The sequence below is a fragment of the Narcine bancroftii genome, chromosome 1 (assembly GCF_036971445.1).
Source record: "Narcine bancroftii isolate sNarBan1 chromosome 1, sNarBan1.hap1, whole genome shotgun sequence".
Lineage (NCBI taxonomy): Eukaryota > Metazoa > Chordata > Chondrichthyes > Torpediniformes > Narcinidae > Narcine > Narcine bancroftii.
In genome coordinates, this window is record NC_091469.1 from 119,186,352 (window position 1) to 119,204,630 (window position 18,279).

Below are 18,279 nucleotides of genomic sequence, written 5' to 3' on the forward strand. Positions count from 1 at the left end.
ATATTTAATATTATTTATTTATTTTCATAATCTTATTTTCATATTATCTTTTTTTTCTCTTATGTGTTTTATGTGCCTGGGTAGTTGCAGCAAGCAAGACTTTGATTGTTCCTTGTACTTCAGTAAATGACAATAAATTTAAACAAGCTCATCGCCAGTGCATCACTTTTGTTTTCCTGGTTCCTTAATGTTAAATGAAACCAATTTGCAGAGTGTGCCAAGGAGCCCACAAAGTAAAAGGAACTCGAAACAAGCTGTGTTTATTTTATTCAAGGGTCTCTCACAGACTTCCTCTCCATTAACTTTCAATGAACATTGCCACACTCCAGAGAGGAATTAGTTACACGAACCAAACCCGAAAAGAGTATATCATTAAACTAGTGATAGTTCTTCATAACTGATATTTATTGCATAGAATGAGACCAATCCATGACAACTTTGACAGAATTGCATTCCTGCAGCATTTCACTGATAATAATCTTTAGAATAGATCTGGTCTGACACAGATGAATTCTGAAGAGTAAGTAAAAAGTTGAGTTTGCGCTGAGAGAATGACCTTTCTGGAGTTACTAGATCCTTGGTTGCCATTAATAAAGATTTTTATTACTGTGGTAATCAGTTCAGCTGCAAACTCAGGTTGAAAATGTGCTTGAATCTGGATTGATGCAGCTGAAATAGGAATTGAGAAGAGGTTTTAAAAGAAAGTGTTGGAAAGACTCGCAGGTGTGGATCACACTTTGATGAGAGTGTGATTCTTGCTTGCTGCAGCCACACATATGATACACCAACCACAATAGAATAAATTAAATTACCGGAATATATAAAGAAATAAAATATAGCAAGAAAAAAAACAGATACAAATATTCACAGGAAGAAACATAAGTTTCAATAGTGAGGAAAAAACTTTTGGTGGTCTATGGGGAGGTCAAAAAGCCAGATAGGTGTTGGGAAAAAAAAACTTCTTGAACCTAGAGCTGCTGGACTTTAGACTTCAAGTTCTGCTTGAAGGTAGCAGTGAGAAGAGAATGTAGCCAGGGTGATGGGAATCCTCTGTGATGTTGGTTGCCTTCTTGAGGTAGCATTTCACTTAGATGCCTACAATGGATGGGAGGTTAGTCCCTGTAATGGACTTTGTACAACCTTGTGCATTTCTGGGCACTCAGTTTCCAAACCAGACTGTAATGTTACTAGTCAGTATACTTTCCACAGTACATCTATTGAAATTTGATAAAGTATTTAAGGACGTGCCAAATTTCTTTAAACTTCTTAGCAAGCAGAGACATTGATGTATCTTCTGCAGTGTAACCTCATTTGCTGGATGCAGGAGAAGTCCTCCAATATGTGTAGTCCCAGGAACTTCAAAGTGTTAACCCTCTCCTCTGCCATCTTGTTAATAAAAAAGATTCATAGTCTCCTTTCTAAAGTGCACAGTGAGCTCCTTGACCTTGGTGGTGTTGAGAGGAAGATTGTTGTTCTAGTATCAGACAACCAAATTCTCGGTCCATCCTGTATTCTGGCTCATTGCCCAAAAATGGTAGATTCATCAGTGAATTTATAGATTATGTTGAGCTGAACTTGGCAACGCAATTGTGAACATAAAAGGGAGAGAAAGCGGTGGACAAAGCAAGCCGCCTTGGAGTACCAGTGTTGATGGTCAGTGAGGAGGATGTGATGTTGCCTATCCAGACTAATTGGGGTCTGCCAATTGAAGATCCAGCTGCAAAGTGGAAGCAGTTCCTTTGGTCATTCAGCATTCTCACAGCCTTTGGGAAGAAGCTGTTTCTCAGCCTGGTGGTGCTCGCTCTGATACTCCTGTATCTCCTTTGTGACGGGAGTAGTTGAAAGATGCTGTGAGTGGAGTGGTAGGGGTCTTCAACAATTTTGCACACCTTCTTCAGACAACAATCCCTGTAGATGATATCAATGGAAGTGGAAGGAGACTCCAGTGATCCTCTGCTACTCTTATGCATCTGCATATTGACCTCCTATCCATTTCTCTGCAGCAACCGGACCATTCTATGATGCAGCTGGCTCAGATGCTCTTGACAGTGCCCACTTCAGTCTTCTGAGGAAGTGCAGTTACTGTTGAGCCTTCCTGACAAGTGAGGAGATGTTGCATGTCCATGACAGGTCACTAGTTAATAGGACTCCAAGGAACATAGCGTTCTCTACTCTCTTCACTACAGCTATTGATAGGTACTGGAGGGTGGTTGTTCCTGATCCTCCTGAAGTCCACAATCATCTCTTTTGACTTGTCCATGTTGAGACTCGGGTTGTTATTCTCGAACAATATCACAAGATTTTCCTCTTCTCTGTGCTTCAACTTATCGTTGCTGTCGATAAGGCCAACTACTGTTGGGGCAACTGCTAACTGGATGACATTAGTGGAGATGGATCTGGCGATGCACTTGTGGGTCAGTCGCATGAAATGGAGTGGGTTGAGCACACAGTCCTCAGGCGCGCCAGTATCCAGTGAGATGGTGCTCGACGCTCTGCTACCAACCCGGACAAGTAATGACGCCAAATGACAAGCTGTAATCAATGAAACCCAGCCCGATGTGGGCGTTGCTGTGTTCCAACTGATGGAACTCAGAGTGGAGGGCCAGTAAGATGGCATCTGCTGCTCACCTGTTGGGAACATAGGTGAATTGAAGGGAGTCCAAGTTCTTTTGGTGACAGGGGTTGATTTTCACCATAGCCTAGCTCTGAAACCTGTCTGTGCCACCAACCGATCGTCCTCTGGGCATGTCACCTACCCTGGGCACCAGTGCAATTGATGCAGGCGTGGACCTCAGATCTTTGCAGAGGTTGAGTGATCTTCTAGGTTTTATTTCAGATTTTCAGCATGAGGATTTTTTCCCCCCCTTATTGCCTGGGTCAACTCATACATTCTATTTTCAGCCAATCCGATGCGAGAATACTCTGCGCCCGAAAGATCGGATTCACCAATGAGGGGAGACGAACCTGGGGATTTGTCCAATTATTGGCTTCGCACGGCCCGGGCAGCAGCCTATCAGGTTCAGCCGGACAAGAGCTGTGGCCAATGAAGCAGGCTGGCTCTGGGGAGCGTGGCGAGATCCCAGCGGAAGCCTGCGGCATCGGCGAAGTGTCAGGGAGCGGAGTCACCGACGCCCCTGCAGCTGGGCTCCCCCCCGGCGCTGGGACGGAGCCGGTGACGTGTGCAGCCGCCGCCTCCAAGTCAGCCCGGCGCTCTGGCCAGGGAACTGTCAGCGGGATTCCCGAAACACGGATGACATGCCGGAACTTTCCTGAGGCGAGACGCGGAGGAGCCGCCGCCGCAGCAGAGGTCCCGAGCGCCCTGGGTCAGCCCTGGCAGAAGCAGAGCGCTGTGGCCGCCAGGTACGTGGTGTGGCCGGGACCGTGGCGGATCCCCGCTGACCCGACCCGGCTCCACCTGAAGGTTATTCTCGCGCCACGTCGCAGCTCCGGGGAGTTAAGGGGGTTAAATCAAGAAGGTCAACGTGCCAGTGGGTGGAAAGTCAGGGGATGCTCTGGCACTGTGTCTTCCTGCTGGATCACTTCATTCTGGCGCCGATGACTGGGCTGCGGGAGCCCGAGCCCATCGCCCAGCATCACTTTTGAGGAGACGTGTCAGGGCTGATGGGGTCGACATTGTGTCTGTGCAGCAAAACCCGTTCGGAGGAACCAAAAAGGCTTCGATCTTCGATCTTGGCCGCAGCTCCTCTTTTCCTTTGCTCACTTGAACAGCAAAAAACAAACTGCACTTAGGCACTGACCAAGTTCTGCACCAGCAACCTGCACAATAAAGGAGGTCAAGGGCCGCCCTTTCCATCCAGCTTTCCCCTGGACCAAGGCTGGAGCAGTTTTTGTATGGTCCAGTCGTTCTGCCAGAGCTCAGATTACTTTTGACAACCATCCTCTTATTAAATGAGGGACCATGAAACTGGTGTCAACTTGTTGGTCATTTTCTGGTGGGATTTGACCCATTTTGGGCGTGCTTCCCACACTGGCAAGTTCCACACTGAAAGTCTTTCCCGTGACCTGTGAACTCAACCATTTCTTAACATGACATGAACTTATTTGAATTTGTGCCCCATAACCTTTACTCCTGATCTGTCACGTGTCAACTATCCAGTTTTTAAGATAACTATTGACTCAGCTTCAACAACAGTTGGTAGTGGCATTGTATATTTTAGCCTGCTTGTAAAAGGACATTCTCTCACCACCAATAACTTCCTTTTGTGATGAAAGTCGTACCACTTGGTGCAAAGAATGCTTGCTTTCATTTGTTGGGGCATCAGAATAAAGAAGTTGGATTGCAGCAGCTAGATAAAACTCTGGTTGGGCTACACTTGTAGCATTGAGTGTAATTCCGATTGCCCATTAAGGAGGGATGTGGAGATTTTTGAAAAGGGAACAGAAGAGGTTTGAGGCTATGAGCTACAAGGAAAGATTAGAGAAACTTGGGCTGTTTTTTTTTGTGGAGGGATGAGGATGAAAGGGGAGTCCTGATATAGGAATATGAGAGGCATAGTTACGAAAGACAGAATCTTTCTCCTGGGGTAAAACTTTCAAATGCTGGAGGACATGTATTTGAAGTGCAGGGTAGGGGAAAGTTTAGAAGAAATGTATAGGGCATTGTTTTTTTTAATATACCCAGATGTTTGCAGGTTCCTGGAACAGGCTGCCAGGGGTAGTGGTGGAAGTAGATATGATAATAGCATGTAAGAGGCTTCCAGATGAATATACAGGGAGTGGAGGAACATGGATCATGTACAGACAGAAGAGATTTAGTTTAATGTAGCATTGTATTCAGCACAGATATTGTGGGCTAAAAGACTGGTTCCTGTGCTGTACTTTTTTATGGTATGTCCTATTTTGCTAGTTGACAGAAACTATTCTTCACTTTTTTTTAAAAGAAAGGATAGCTAAAATGCTTTAAATTGGGGGAAATACATCATGCAAGGAAGTGAATTCTCAGATGCAATTTCCAGATTTAAAAAAAGTTAGACTGTGAATTGATTGTAGGAAGAGTACAGGAAATGTTTGATGTAAATATTTTTGTTTATCATGAACACCAGCTTGGGTATTTAAGAACAAAATATCTTGAATACTCTTTAATTTGAGTTTGATTCAGATGTTATCATTTGTTTCACCCTCTGGAAAATGCTGTTAACACTAGTTTTTATCTCCATCATTGCACAGATGATTTTGTTGTTCAAGCTCATGTTTTCCCTTTTTTTTTTGCTACTTTGTCTTGTATCCAAGTCTCCCGAGTTATCTTCCTTCTGACGCAAGTGGGATCATGTAGAAATGTGTTCTATTTCATCAGTTACACTTCTCGATTATTCACCATTGGCAATTTGAGATCTGATTTGTTTTCTAGGTCACACCTGTTGGCTCCTGGAGCATTCCTCAGTTAGAATTGACAATCCTCCCTATTCCTTGACAAACTTTAATTAATAGAATCATTAAAATTTATAATGAGAAATAAGTGCAGAATCACAATCTGTTATTTCACAGTACAACATACAGGAGCATCAATGCACTGTACCTCCAAATCGTACAGATTTTGATTAGATTTGGATGGGATAAGCTCGGAAATAATTAAAAATTTAAAAATGAGAAAATAGAATTTAAAATTAAGAGAAGATTGAAATAAAAAAGATGCAAATGTAATCTGCATGAAATGTCATGAGGTGGGGTGTAGTAATGGTAGAGGGGACCCATCTTCAAGGCAGTGGGGAAACATTTGTAGTTATATTTAGCAATTTGTATACACCTGGAGAACTTAATTTATGTTATCAAGTTTTTAAATCTTAACATTTTTTGTCGAGCTGAGGAAGAATAGCTCTTTTCTGAATGGAATTTGCTATATTTAACCAGTTGAATGGGAACTAAAAGAAATATTGTATGTTTAGTCTAAAAGGATGAGGAAGAAGATATAAAATTTGGGAAGTTAAGATCGGACAATGTCCTTGACATATATAAAGGAGGCAGGAAGCAACTTAAAGTTTAAAAAATGTTAAATGTCCTTGACAGGTAGGATTAAGGAAAAGCCCAGGTCATTTTATATATGTATGAGGAGGAAAAGGGTAACCAAGTAAATGTTGTGTATTTTTCCCTCTCTTGAGAGAAGCATGTCTTTATTCATTTGAAGGTGATGCCAACTGAAACTCTCTCCACAGTGCACCGTGTACCTGATGTCATATGCGCATGCACGTTCCCGTAACACTCTTTCCCCCTCAAACAAATGTTTTGTACTCACTGGTAAATAAGTGTAAAATTAAAATAAACAATGCTGACACTCCATCAAATTTAACGATGTTAACGTGCAGTCCACTAGCAATAGAAATTCACCAAGGCAGTATTATATTTTTCTTTTAAAACATTATTTCTATAAATAACTACTACTAATATAATACATTAGTCAGCTATGCGTGTGTGTGTGCGTGCAATACCCAAACCATTACAGCTTAGGGACAATCCTGGAAAGTCATTCCAAAGTTCAATCACAGAAATCCTTTGTAAATATACAGGCTTTTAAACTGATGCACAGAAATAATCATAAAGGATATGGGAGAGGCTGAATGACGGGACTGCCAAAAACTCACAAATCTTTATCGAGTTTCTTCCAGAGAAAAGATTCTATCCTATGAACAGTTGTCACAACTCCCCTTTTCCTTGCATAGGGGAAATGAAATGAGTGACTTCCATGATGCATCCAAACCTTAGCTTTTCCTTAATCCTACCTGTCAAGGATATTTAACATTTTTTAAACTTTCATTTCTTCTTTAAGTTGTTTCCTGCCTCCTTTATATATGTCAAGGACATTGTCTGATCTTAACTTCCTAAATTTTATATCTTCTTCCTCATCCTTTTAGACTAAACATACAATATTTCTTTTCTAGTTGCCATTCCACTGTTTAAATATAACAAATTCCATGGGTCTATCAAAGTGACCTTTGTTTTGACAGGGAGAATCAGCCAAATTACCCATTTCACACAGTCACTCCACCTCGGAGTTCCATAATATGGTGGGTGGACAATAATGTCCTGTTTCTTCAGTGTTTCACCCACATGACTCTCTCACCACTGGTGTCCTCGGTGGGGGTGGAGGGGGGGGGGGTGGGGAGGTGGGGGGATGGTGTGGGGAAGCAACAACCGTTCCTTCTCTCCAAAGTAGCTAATTTGGTCCAGTCTGTACTAGTTGTTGCCATCCAGTCTCTCCACAGCTGTGAATGGTTGCAGCCAGTACTAGCCCTTAAAGTGATGCTCACACTGAATGAAATGGGAGCTCATAATACACTCCAGAAGAATTTAACTACGTTTACACTACCAAGAATTTAACTATAACTTCCATAAATAGTGGTATCTGTAGATCCCATGCTACTGGAAACATACAAAGTCTTAAGTTCCTGTCCATAGTACATTTGAGCTGTACTGAATAAAGTCTTTAAGTCATTGCAAATAGTCTCTTAGATGTATGGGAGCATGTCTTTTTGTCTTGGATCTTCTTGGGGATGAAGAACACTAAGCCAGAAAATGACTATTGAACTTTTCTGGAGCAGATAACTTCTCGCTGGCAGGCACTACTAGCTGTGTGTCCAGTATTTGACTGGCATCATGCTCCTGTGCTGCTGGTAGTGGGCCTATCTCAGGGGCATCATCGTCGGGTTATGCCCAAACTGGAATGTCTGGGAGATCGTCTGCCATTGGAATGGAGATTGAGTCTTCAATTGCTCTTAACTGGTCGATGTGTCATTTCCATATCTTGTCCTCGACTAATATCGAATATGAGCATGGACTTGGTTTCTTTAGGATCACTCCTCTTATCCATTTTTCTTTATTCTCCTGGCAATCCCTTACCAATACTCTTTCTCCAGAGTTCTTGTTGACTTAATTGGGAATGTCAACTGTTGAATACGAAGTCCAATGTTTGGGCGCAAGTCAAGTTCTCAAGTTGCAACCAAACATAAGTTCTGCCAGTGGAATGTGGTGTTGTTCTGTATGATAACAAAATCTGTAACTTTATGGTTCCATGATATTTACAAGTATTTTTTGCTTTCATAGTTGGCTGCACAAAGCACTCTGCTTCCCCCTTAGTAAAAGGATGGTAGGGTGCAGATAATATGTGCCACACGTTGTTGCCTCACAAAAACTGTTTGAAAGCATCTGACACAAATTGAGGTTCATTGTCTGAATTGTTTTTTTCTGTTGTCCTTGTCCACATTGGTACCACTATAGGCTATTTGGAGTGTGCATCCACAACAATCAGAAAATTTTCCACCATAAATGGGCCAGTGAAATCAATGTGAATTTGGTGCCATGGTTGTGATGGCCATTTTCATGGGTTAGCTTCAGCCTAAGGTTTTTTAATTTTGGAAAATAGTTTTTTATATTTCATTTTCCATTTTCTTTTTTTCCCTCGGTAACCCTCTTTTTCTCTATTTTCTTGCTGTCTTGGACACTTTGACTTGATGTGTCCTTCCTTGTCACATAAATAGCACTTGTCCTTTTTGTGATAACAGTTATCAGGACTGTGGTTATTCCTACCACAGCGGAAGTATTCTCGTCAGTCCATTCTATTCACCACATGATCCCCTTGTTACGATCGACCATTTCAAAACTCAATGTTACTAAGATTGGAGGCTTTGTGGACAGCGAGGAAGGCTTTCAAAGCTTGCAGAGGGATCTAGACCAACTGGAAAAATGGGCTAGAAAATGGCAGATGGAATTTAATGCAGACAAGTGTGAGGTATTGCACTTTGGAAGGACAAACCAAGGTAGGACATGCACAGTAAATGGTAGGACACTGAGGATTGTGGAGGATCAAAGGGATCTAGGAATACAGATACATAATTCCCTCAAAGTGGCATCACATGTAGACAGGGTTGTAAAGAAAGCTTTTGGCATCTTGGCTTTCATTAATCAGAGTTTTGAATACAGGAGTTGGGATGTTATGGTAAGTTGTATAAGTCATTAGTGAGGCCAAGGTTAGAGTATTGTGTGCAGTTCTGGTGGCCAAACTGCAGGAAAACTATCAGTAAGATTGAAAGAATGCAGAGAAGATTTACTGGAATGTTGCTGAGTCTTCAGGAATTGAGTTGCAGGGAAAGTTTAAACAAGTTCGGACTTTATCCCTTGGATCCTAGAAGAATGAGGGGAGATTTGATAAGAGTTTTACAAATATATGAGGTGTACAGACAGAGTAAATAGGAGTAGGCTCTTTCCACTTAGATTAGGAGATATAAATACAAGAAGACATAGCTTTAGAGTGAAAGGTGAAAGGTTTAGGGGGAATATTGGGGGGAACCTCTTCACTCAGAGAGTGGTGGGAGTGTGGAATGAAATGCCATCTGATGTGGTCAATGCGGGCTCATTCTTAAGTTTTATGAATAAATTGGATGGATGCATAGATGGGAGTGGTCTGGTGGATTATGGAATGGGTGCAGGTCAGTGAAAAGATATTTTGGCACAGATTAAAGGGCCAAATGACCTGTTTTCTACGCTGTAGTGGTCTATGGTTCTAACTGGATGAGATCCTTAATGACTACTTTGCATCAGTGGTCTCTACTGATAAGCACATGGTTGATAATGAGATTAGAGAGGGTTTAGTTGATATTGAAAGACTTGTCAATATTGGGTATGTTAAGACGGTTCAGTCCCCAGGGTCTGATAGGATCTATCACAGGACACTGAGGAAAGCAAGGAAAAAGATTGCTGGGGCCTTGATCAAGATTTCTGTATCCCCTTTAGCTAAATGAAAGATGCCAGAAAATTGGAGAATAGAATGTTGTTCTTTTTTTTAAGGACAGCATGGACAAAACAGGGAATTATAGGCCTGTGAGCCTGATATCAGTGTTCAGGAAATTATTGGGGATTGGATTTACTTGCACTTGAAAAGCATGAACCCATTCGAGATAGACTGCATGTCTCATAAATTTGATTAATTTTTTTTCGAGGAAGTGACTAAGTGACTGATTGATGAGAATAGCGCAATAGATGTTGTCTACCTGGATTTCATTCAAGCATTTGATTAGACCTTTCATGGCAAGCTGCTCCAGAAGAGTAAGTTGCACAGGGATTGGCAGTGAGTTGATAAATTGGATCCAAAATTGATGTGGACATTGAAGACCTGAGGTAGAGGGGTATTGGATATTTGTTGGTGTGAGGAGTTCTGTTGTTTGCAATATATCAATAAATATCTAGGTGGTCCATTTAATAAAAAGAGTCAATTGAAAGAGTTGTGCACAGTGAGGAATGTTGTTGAAGGATGCAGCAGGATGAGCAGCAATTTGGGCAATGATCCTGCTGTATCCTGAGTTTAATCTGAATGTGTGAGATCATTTTGGAAGGCCAAATGCAAAAGTAAAGTGTGCACTAAATGGGAAGATCCTTTGGAGCATTGACGAACATAAGTGGATAGGGTGGTAATTCAAGTATATGGCATGTTTGGCTTCATTGGTTGTGGCAGTGAGTATAAATGTTGGCAAGCCATGGTGCAGGTGTGTACTACTTTGGTTGGGCTGCATTTGGAATAGTATGTGCAATTCTGGTTGTCACACCATAGGAAGGATGTGGAGGCTTTGGAGAGGGTGCAGAAGAGGTTCACTTCAAAGTTACTGAGATTGGAGTGTATGATCAAGAGAAGTTAGAAAAAAAACTGAGTTTTCTCTGGAGCATTGGAGACTGAGGGATGTGAAATCATGAGATAAGGTAGGTCTTTTCACTATGCTGGAAATATCTGTCATTAGAAGGCATATATTCAAGGTGGTCGGGTCAGGGGAAGATTAAAAGAGGTGCGCAGGGCAATTTGTTTACAGTGTGCATGGAAGGTGCCTGGAACATGCTGTAGAGGTGGTGGTAGAATCAGATATGATTGCAACTTTTAAGAGACATTTAGTCACCTGAACAGACAGAGATTAGAGATGCATGCAGATGAAATTAATTTAATTTGTCCCTGTGGTCAGTGCAGACGTGGTGGGCCAAAAGGCCTGTGCTGCACTTACCTAAGTTCTAAATTAAAGGAAAACATCATTGTCCCTGTTCAATTCTTCCTTCTAGTTTGAAATCAACAAAGAGCAGGTAATGTCCTTATTCTTGGTACATCAGAAATTAAAACCATGTGATTTTTGTTTTGTCTTTTGTCTATATTCCGTGATTTATAATTCTTGGGTTCTAAGTATGAAAACTATTCAGCATGTTGAGAGTTAAAGTCATAGCTGAGGATATGCTTCAAAAGAGGACAACATATAACATAGCACAAGCACAACAGACCTAATGGATGGCTAAAATGTTGCCAAACTGCTGATTTATGAATTGTAAACCTGAAGATGTGGAAAGTTCCCTTGTTCGAAGCGCACTCTAGAATCTTAATGCTTGCTTAACTATCACAAGTCACAGATCAGAATGCAGGAGCGTGGGAATGAACTGTACATGCGGCTGTTCATCAGTGACAGAATTGCTTGCACCCTATGGATTTCTCATTCGATTGGACAATAGTGAAGGGTATTGTTATTGTAGTTGGCACAATAAAGAACATAGGTGTATGAAGACTCTTTGGTTAAGGGGGCAAAGGGGTTGATTTGCCCAAAATTTTACATGGGGCTTGCACTGTGCTGGGGGTCTGGGGAGGGAGGGAGAAATGGGGTCTGGGGATGGAGGGGATGGGGTCTGGGAAAAGGGGGCGGTTGGGGACCAGGGAGGGAGGGAGAAATAGGGACCGTGGAGAGCAGAGCAGAGCAGAGGTCATGGGGTGGAGGGAAAGGAAAGAGGCAGAGACCAGGGAAGTGGGGAGAGCATTTGCACCCACTCCACTCCCCTCCCTTGGGAGCCGCTAACCCATTGTCCTCTCCGAGCCCTTCACTCACAGCACAACACCTCCCCCCCAAAAAATTAAAGCCTTACCTGATTGCTATGTGTTGGTCGGGACACTCCGTGAACATGTACCGCACTTGAGCTGAACTTGTCCAACTCTGACTGCGCCCCACTGTGGTCTGCTCCCTAGACAGCTGCCTAGTTCACCTAATGGTAGCGCTAGCCCTGAGAGTTGGTCACTCCAGGGGATGTCAGATATATCCGGTAATAGTCTGGAGTGAGTTAGACGACGGTAGATTTCAGTGACCCCCCACCCTGGAGAGCATCTTACTTTTTATTTCTTCTTCTTTCTTTGCCTGAATTTTCCCCACCGTTTTGCTGGTATTTGGGAGATCAGTTGCCCCTCCTGACCCCCCCCCCCCCCCCCCCACTCCTGGCTCGTATGCCTATGATAAAGAAAGATGTAAAAACACACAGAAATGCTGGAGGAACTCAGCTGATCTTTTTAGGAGACAAAGATATATTGCTAAAGTTTTGGGTCTGAGTCCTTCTCCAACAAATATATATTTCCGGGCTCAGGACTGAAACTTCGGCAAGATATCTTGGTCTCCTATGGATACTGAAAAGACCGGCTGAGTTCCTCCAGTATTTTGGGGTGTTTTTACTACAATCACTATGTCTGCAGGCTTTTGTGTTTCACATCAAGAAGGAAAGATCTGCTGATTAGTTTGAAGTAGACATGCATAATCAGGCAGCTGGTTCCTCCTTGTGTCAGGTATGCTTGTCAGACTCTTAGCATGTTACTGCCCCCTATCGATTTCCTTTATAACGAAGCCTGCAGATTGACTGTAAAACATTCTGCTAATCTTGTGGTAACACATATTATAAAAAAAACCCCAAAAAAGCGCGAGATTTTCTACAGAATAGAAATAATGCAACTCACTTTCTTAAAAGTGAGGGAAGTGCAGAACTGGACAGGATTTTTGTGGTTCTTTTCCCACTGAGTGGTGATGTGGAACAGGCTTAATCGTTTTCCCACTGAGTGGTGATGTGGAATAGGCTTAATCGTTTTCCCACTGAGTGGTGATGTGGAACAGGCTTAATCGTTTTCCCACTGAATGGTGATGTGGAACAGGCTTAATCGTTTTCCCACTGAGTGGTGATGTGGAACAGGCTTAATGGTTTTCCCACTGAGTGGTGATGTGGAACAGGCTTAATCGTTTTCCCACTGAGTGGTGATGTGGAACAGGCTTAATCGTTTTCCCACTGAGTGGTGATGTGGAACAGGCTTAATCGTTTTCCCACTGAGTGGTGATGTGGAACAGGCTTAATGGTTTTCCCACTGAGTGGTGATGTGGAACAGGCTTAATCGTTTTCCCACTGAGTGGTGATGTGGTACAGGCTTAATCGTTTTCCCACTGAATGGTGATGTAGAACAGGCTTAATCGTTATCCCACTGAGTGGTGATGTGGATCAGGCTTAATGGTTTTCCCACTGAGTGGTGATGTGGAACAGGCTTAATCGTTTTTCCACTGAGTGGTGATGTGGAACAGGTTATTGGCTTAATCGTTCAAGTGAACACTGGATCTGTTTCTGACTGAGGTTGAGATTACCTCACGCACAATATGTTTAACTTGCAAGGGCTTGTATTATGAGATGATCTTTTTTTTTAAATTGTAGGAGTGAATTCAAGGCAAGTTTTTTTTTCTATCCCTTCTTCATTGGCCTGGTCTCTTCATTTTGTTTTTTTTACCTGTAGCAAGATTTCAGATTTATTGTCAGAGTGCATACATGACATCACATACAACCCTGAGATTCTTTTATCCTGCAGGCGAGGCAGAATTACCACTTGTTGGTAATACAGAAAAAAACTGTACACTAGTAATCAAAGAAATGTAAACAGATAAAGAAATGTAAACAAGTGCAAAAGAGAGAGTATAATAAAAATCAATAAAGTGGAAAAGTAAGAATCCTTAAACGAGTCCTTGATTGAGTTTGTTGTTGAGGAGTCTGATGGTGGAGGGGAAGCAGCCGTTCCTGAACCTCATGTTGCAAGTCTGGTGGCACCTCTTCCTCTTTCCTGATGGCAGCAGTGAGAACAGACCGTGTGCTGGGTGGTGTGGATCCTTGATGATTGCTACTGCTCTCCGAGGGCATCATTCCCTGTAGATATTCTCGATGGTGAGAAGGGTTTTGCCCATGTTGTCCTGGGCTGTGCCCATTAACTTCTGGATCTCAGTGCTGATGGTTTCAGGTGCAAGTACATGTCCCTATACCAGACTATGATGCAGCTGGTCAGCACACTTTCGACCACACATCTGTAGAAATTTGCCAGGGTTTCTGATGTTGAATCAATAATTTTATACCACCTTTTAATGTGGCATATCCCAGGGACAGTATGATTATTATCAATCAAGATTTGATAATAAGTCAAGTGAGGAAGTATTGGTGTAGATGTCCAAAAACTTGGTCAAAACAATAGATTTTAAGAAGGGTCTTAAGGGAGAAAAAGGTTTTGAAGACATGAGATGCTTAGGGTGGAACTTCCACAGCTTAGTGCCATTGAAGCTGAAAGCAAGACCACCTGTAGCGGAATACTTAACTTCTGGTTGATCAAGAGGCCCAAATTGTAGGAATGCAGATGTGTCAGATGTTTGTAAATTGGGAGAGGATTTCAAGAATAGGGAGAGGCGAGACAAAGGAGACATTTAAAGGTAAAGGTGGAAATTTAAGGTAGAGGCACTGCTTATTAGGAAGGCATTGCTAATTAATGAACTTGGGGGTGATAGGTGAAAAGGTCTTGCACCTTGTGTCTTTGGAAGTTAATACTGAAGTATTTGTTTATTATAGAAGTCTAATTTGGGACACAGAACAGAGGTAAACAAATAAACACTATTGATAGTTTGTTCATTAGCAAATACAGCAAGCTTCATTTATCAAAGCGTTAAAGAAAAAGTCTACGTGACAAAAATGTAAATAATTTTTTTCACTACAAAAAGTATAATGCTGGAAATTGCTTTAAACAACACTGTAAAAGAAAAATACAGTGTACAAATGAAAGCAGAAGTCATATCATCCAAATTAATTATTTAAGTTTATTAATGAAACATTTTCATATAAAATACAAAGTAATAAAAACAAATAAGTATGTGTTCATTTCTGCAAATTCTTTTGTGTCTGCTGCCCTGCTTGTGGTCACTTATTGCCACTGAGCATCCGTGGCACTTATGCATGCTCAGACGCACACAAAAGCCCGCTACACATAAAACTTTTGAGAGTTTTTGAAGAGCCCGGATTCTCGGGTAGTCTAGATTTCTGGCGTCCAAATTTTTGGACCTACTGTATTTCAGCTGGGGATTCCAATGAAAGTACTTCAATCTGAAACATTAACCCTGTTTTTCTCTCTATGAACACTGCTCAATCTGCAAAATATTTCTTGCATTTTCTGTTTTTATTTAAATCCCTGACATTTTCTCATCTAGAGTTGTACTTTTGGGCTGCAGAGTTACATTTAACACCAATGAAGAAGTATTCTTTTGATGGTACTGGTTGTGTTGATGTGGCAACACCAGAGTTATGTAGAGATTACTTGAAAAGCACTACAACATTAATTTAATTATCACCATTTTCTGCACAGCTAGGTTTGACAGCATTCACTATAAATTATGTACTCCAGAATGAGAGAATTCTGGTGACGTGTTCAAGTAAACGTTTTTCAAATTCACCTTCCAAGTCCTTCCTCACTGTGGAAAGTATAATCTGTGGCACAGGGCCTGCTACAAATTCTTTGTTTAAATTTCACAGTTCTTTCATTATCAAATACTAAAGGTTGTCACAAATAAATTGAGATACCTCTCTAGCACTTGTGTGAGGGACAAGAATAAAGTTCTGATATTACTTCATCAATTATTGGTAGTGTAGCGGGATCGCTATGGTTATGGCTCGAGGTAGAAAGAAGACTCTCACACCAAGGGAGTGTAAATGACACTGTCTTTATTGGGCTGCAGCTCTGCCTTTTATCCGCAGCCAGCCATGTCACTACTGGGGTGGCTTGAGTGAGGCTGGCTGTTGATTGGATGTGTGGGCCTGGATTGGACTCCCTGCAATCCGCTGGCTGAGATTGGCTGATTCAACCGCTATTCCTGTGGCCTATGGGAGCAGGCGTCTCATCCCACATGGTGTCTGCCCGATCGTCGGGTTCAATGACTGTTGCTGTGTCAGCCTGTGGAGTGGGCCGCGGGCCGCTACATGACCCACCCCCTCTTCCCCGGAACCTGCGATTGGGACACTGTCTTTTGGTGGCTGACCCCTGCGCCATGGGTTCGGGTGAGTAACTGGCTGGTTAACGTCCATATGGGCTGGTTTCAGCTGTTTGAGCATGAAGGTCTCTCTCGCCATCAATGTTCAACACGCAGGTGGAGCCGTTGTGTCTGATAACGTGGCCTTTCATAAGGCCATTGAAGGGGTTGCCAGTGGGCCCTACATTGGATAAAAGCGTAGTGAAAGTTTGCAAAGTTTTTTTGGACTGGCTTGCCCGTGAGCTCTGGGCTTAATTGGGGTTAGTGAATGTAATGATAGAGATCATGTTTACATGGCAACTAGCAATGCCTTACTGTTTGATTAGACTTGGCTGCCAGCAGGGAGCTGACACATGGTATGCAGATCTGTAACGGAGACTTTCAGCCTCATGGGCTACCTCATGGTGCTGTTTACAACAACTTTAAAGTAAAGAACCTTTTCCTTCATCTATATGTTGTCTAAGAACTCACACATACAAATATAAGACGAAACAATGAGCCCAGTCATTCACCGCCGGGAGCTCCTCCAAGTCTTTGGAAGCCACCATGAATTCGCCTGGGATGGCTAGATTCCTAAATGGTCAATGATCCAAATACACTGCCTTACTCTGACATTTTGTGCACTATTTTGATTTATTTTTGTAAGGTGGTTTATATGAATGTTTGCTCTGTGATGCTGCCACAAAACAACAAGTTTTGTGACTTATTCATGACAATAAATTCTGATTTTGAATTTCTGCACTTTATTGTAGTTGTTACCAAACTGTAATAGATCATTTCTGCATCTAGCTTTGGCAATTGTCTTTGTTCCATTGATATTGCTCTGCCAACCAGAGAGTTAGAGACTGGGTGGTGCATTCCAAAACTTGCACCAGATGAGTGCATTTTACAGCAAAATTTATGAACAGAATCTATACAGAAAATATCTATAAAGACAGTAAACTGAGCTCATGCATAACCAGAACTGAAAAGAGAAATGTTCTTTCATTTAGACAGTACATTTAATTCTAACTGTAGGACATTTCATGTCAGGCCTCCGATTGGAGGCTACAAGACCAGATGGAAAACTTAAAACTTACCTTTCAGACAGCAGCCCTAAATGGCTGCTCCAGCGTCTCATTCTTATCAAGAAACACCTTGTAGCGCCCTCCGGAACCTGTAGAGGTGGGGTGACTCTGCTGTAGTGCTATCCGTCATAAATATGCAGCATATCAATGGGCGTCTTCCCTACCCATAATCCCCCATGCAGCTGGCACTGCTCTGTGGTTCCCAGAACAGTTCCAGGTGCAAGAAGGATTATGGGTAGGGAAGACGGCCATTGCTCTGCCATGTTTTGAGCCACAGACTGTGGCCCCGAAGGCCAAAGCAGCCGTGTGTGGCTGTCACAACTTGCACCTGCAGCTCCCGCTGCCCCGACGGCTCCTGCCCACCGCCCCTGCCTTGGAGGGAGAGGGACGAATGGGGAGATGGGTCGTGGGCTGATGGCATCACCACCCCGTCCCTAACCAGCTGCTTGCAGCAGCTGTACATTCAGGTCAGGCGGCGGAGCGCAGCGCTCCGCCAATTATCCTTCCTGAGAAGGGTTGGAATCGGTTCCTCAGAGCCAGCCACAGTACATTCAGGAAGGTATGTCTTTTGCCGTAAGGGCGAAGAACCTCCGCCTTTACAGACGTGCGTTTTCCTGCTTGAAAGTGCTTAATATGTTTTAGTGTGAAGTACAATGACAGAGGGAAGTTGCATCTGTATTATGCACATAATTACCTAACCATCTCCATTCCATTGGGAATAGTGGTGCAAGTATCTGCACCAAGTTTTAACTATTCAGGACAAAAAATATGGGGAAATGTTAAACTCAGCTAACTTTAATTGAATGATTGTGATGGTGGAATGACTGTGATAACTAGGTCCTCTTTGGCAGATTGAGACCAATTAATAATCAAGCCAGCTCCCTTTCCACTCAGATCAAAGTAACTTTACAAGCCAAAGACTTGGAGACGGGTGAGGTTCCTTCTGGAAATATTGGATAAATGTTTTATTATTCTGTACATTAGATGGTACTAGATGTGATAGTTAAATCCATATGCATATTGGGTATTCATTAAGATGTTTTGCTGTTGTTCTCTGACTGAGGAAAGTAGATTTTCTCCTTGAAGGTAGTGGACTTCCAATAGAAGTAAAT

The 18,279-nt window shown here is 42.4% G+C and overlaps 1 protein-coding gene across 6 annotated transcripts in view; it reads left to right on the top strand.

Annotated features, from left to right (window-relative positions):
• The first annotated feature begins 3,086 nt into the window (after nucleotides 1-3,086).
• The window catches only part of arhgef28a (Rho guanine nucleotide exchange factor (GEF) 28a), a 378,379-nt gene continuing 363,186 nt past the window's right edge, over nucleotides 3,087-18,279 (top strand). For all 6 annotated transcript variants that reach the window (XM_069937151.1, XM_069937160.1, XM_069937184.1 and 3 more), the window contains exon 1: nucleotides 3,087-3,360. The gene's annotated coding sequence lies outside the window, so the exon portion shown is untranslated. The remainder of the gene's footprint in view (nucleotides 3,361-18,279) is intronic.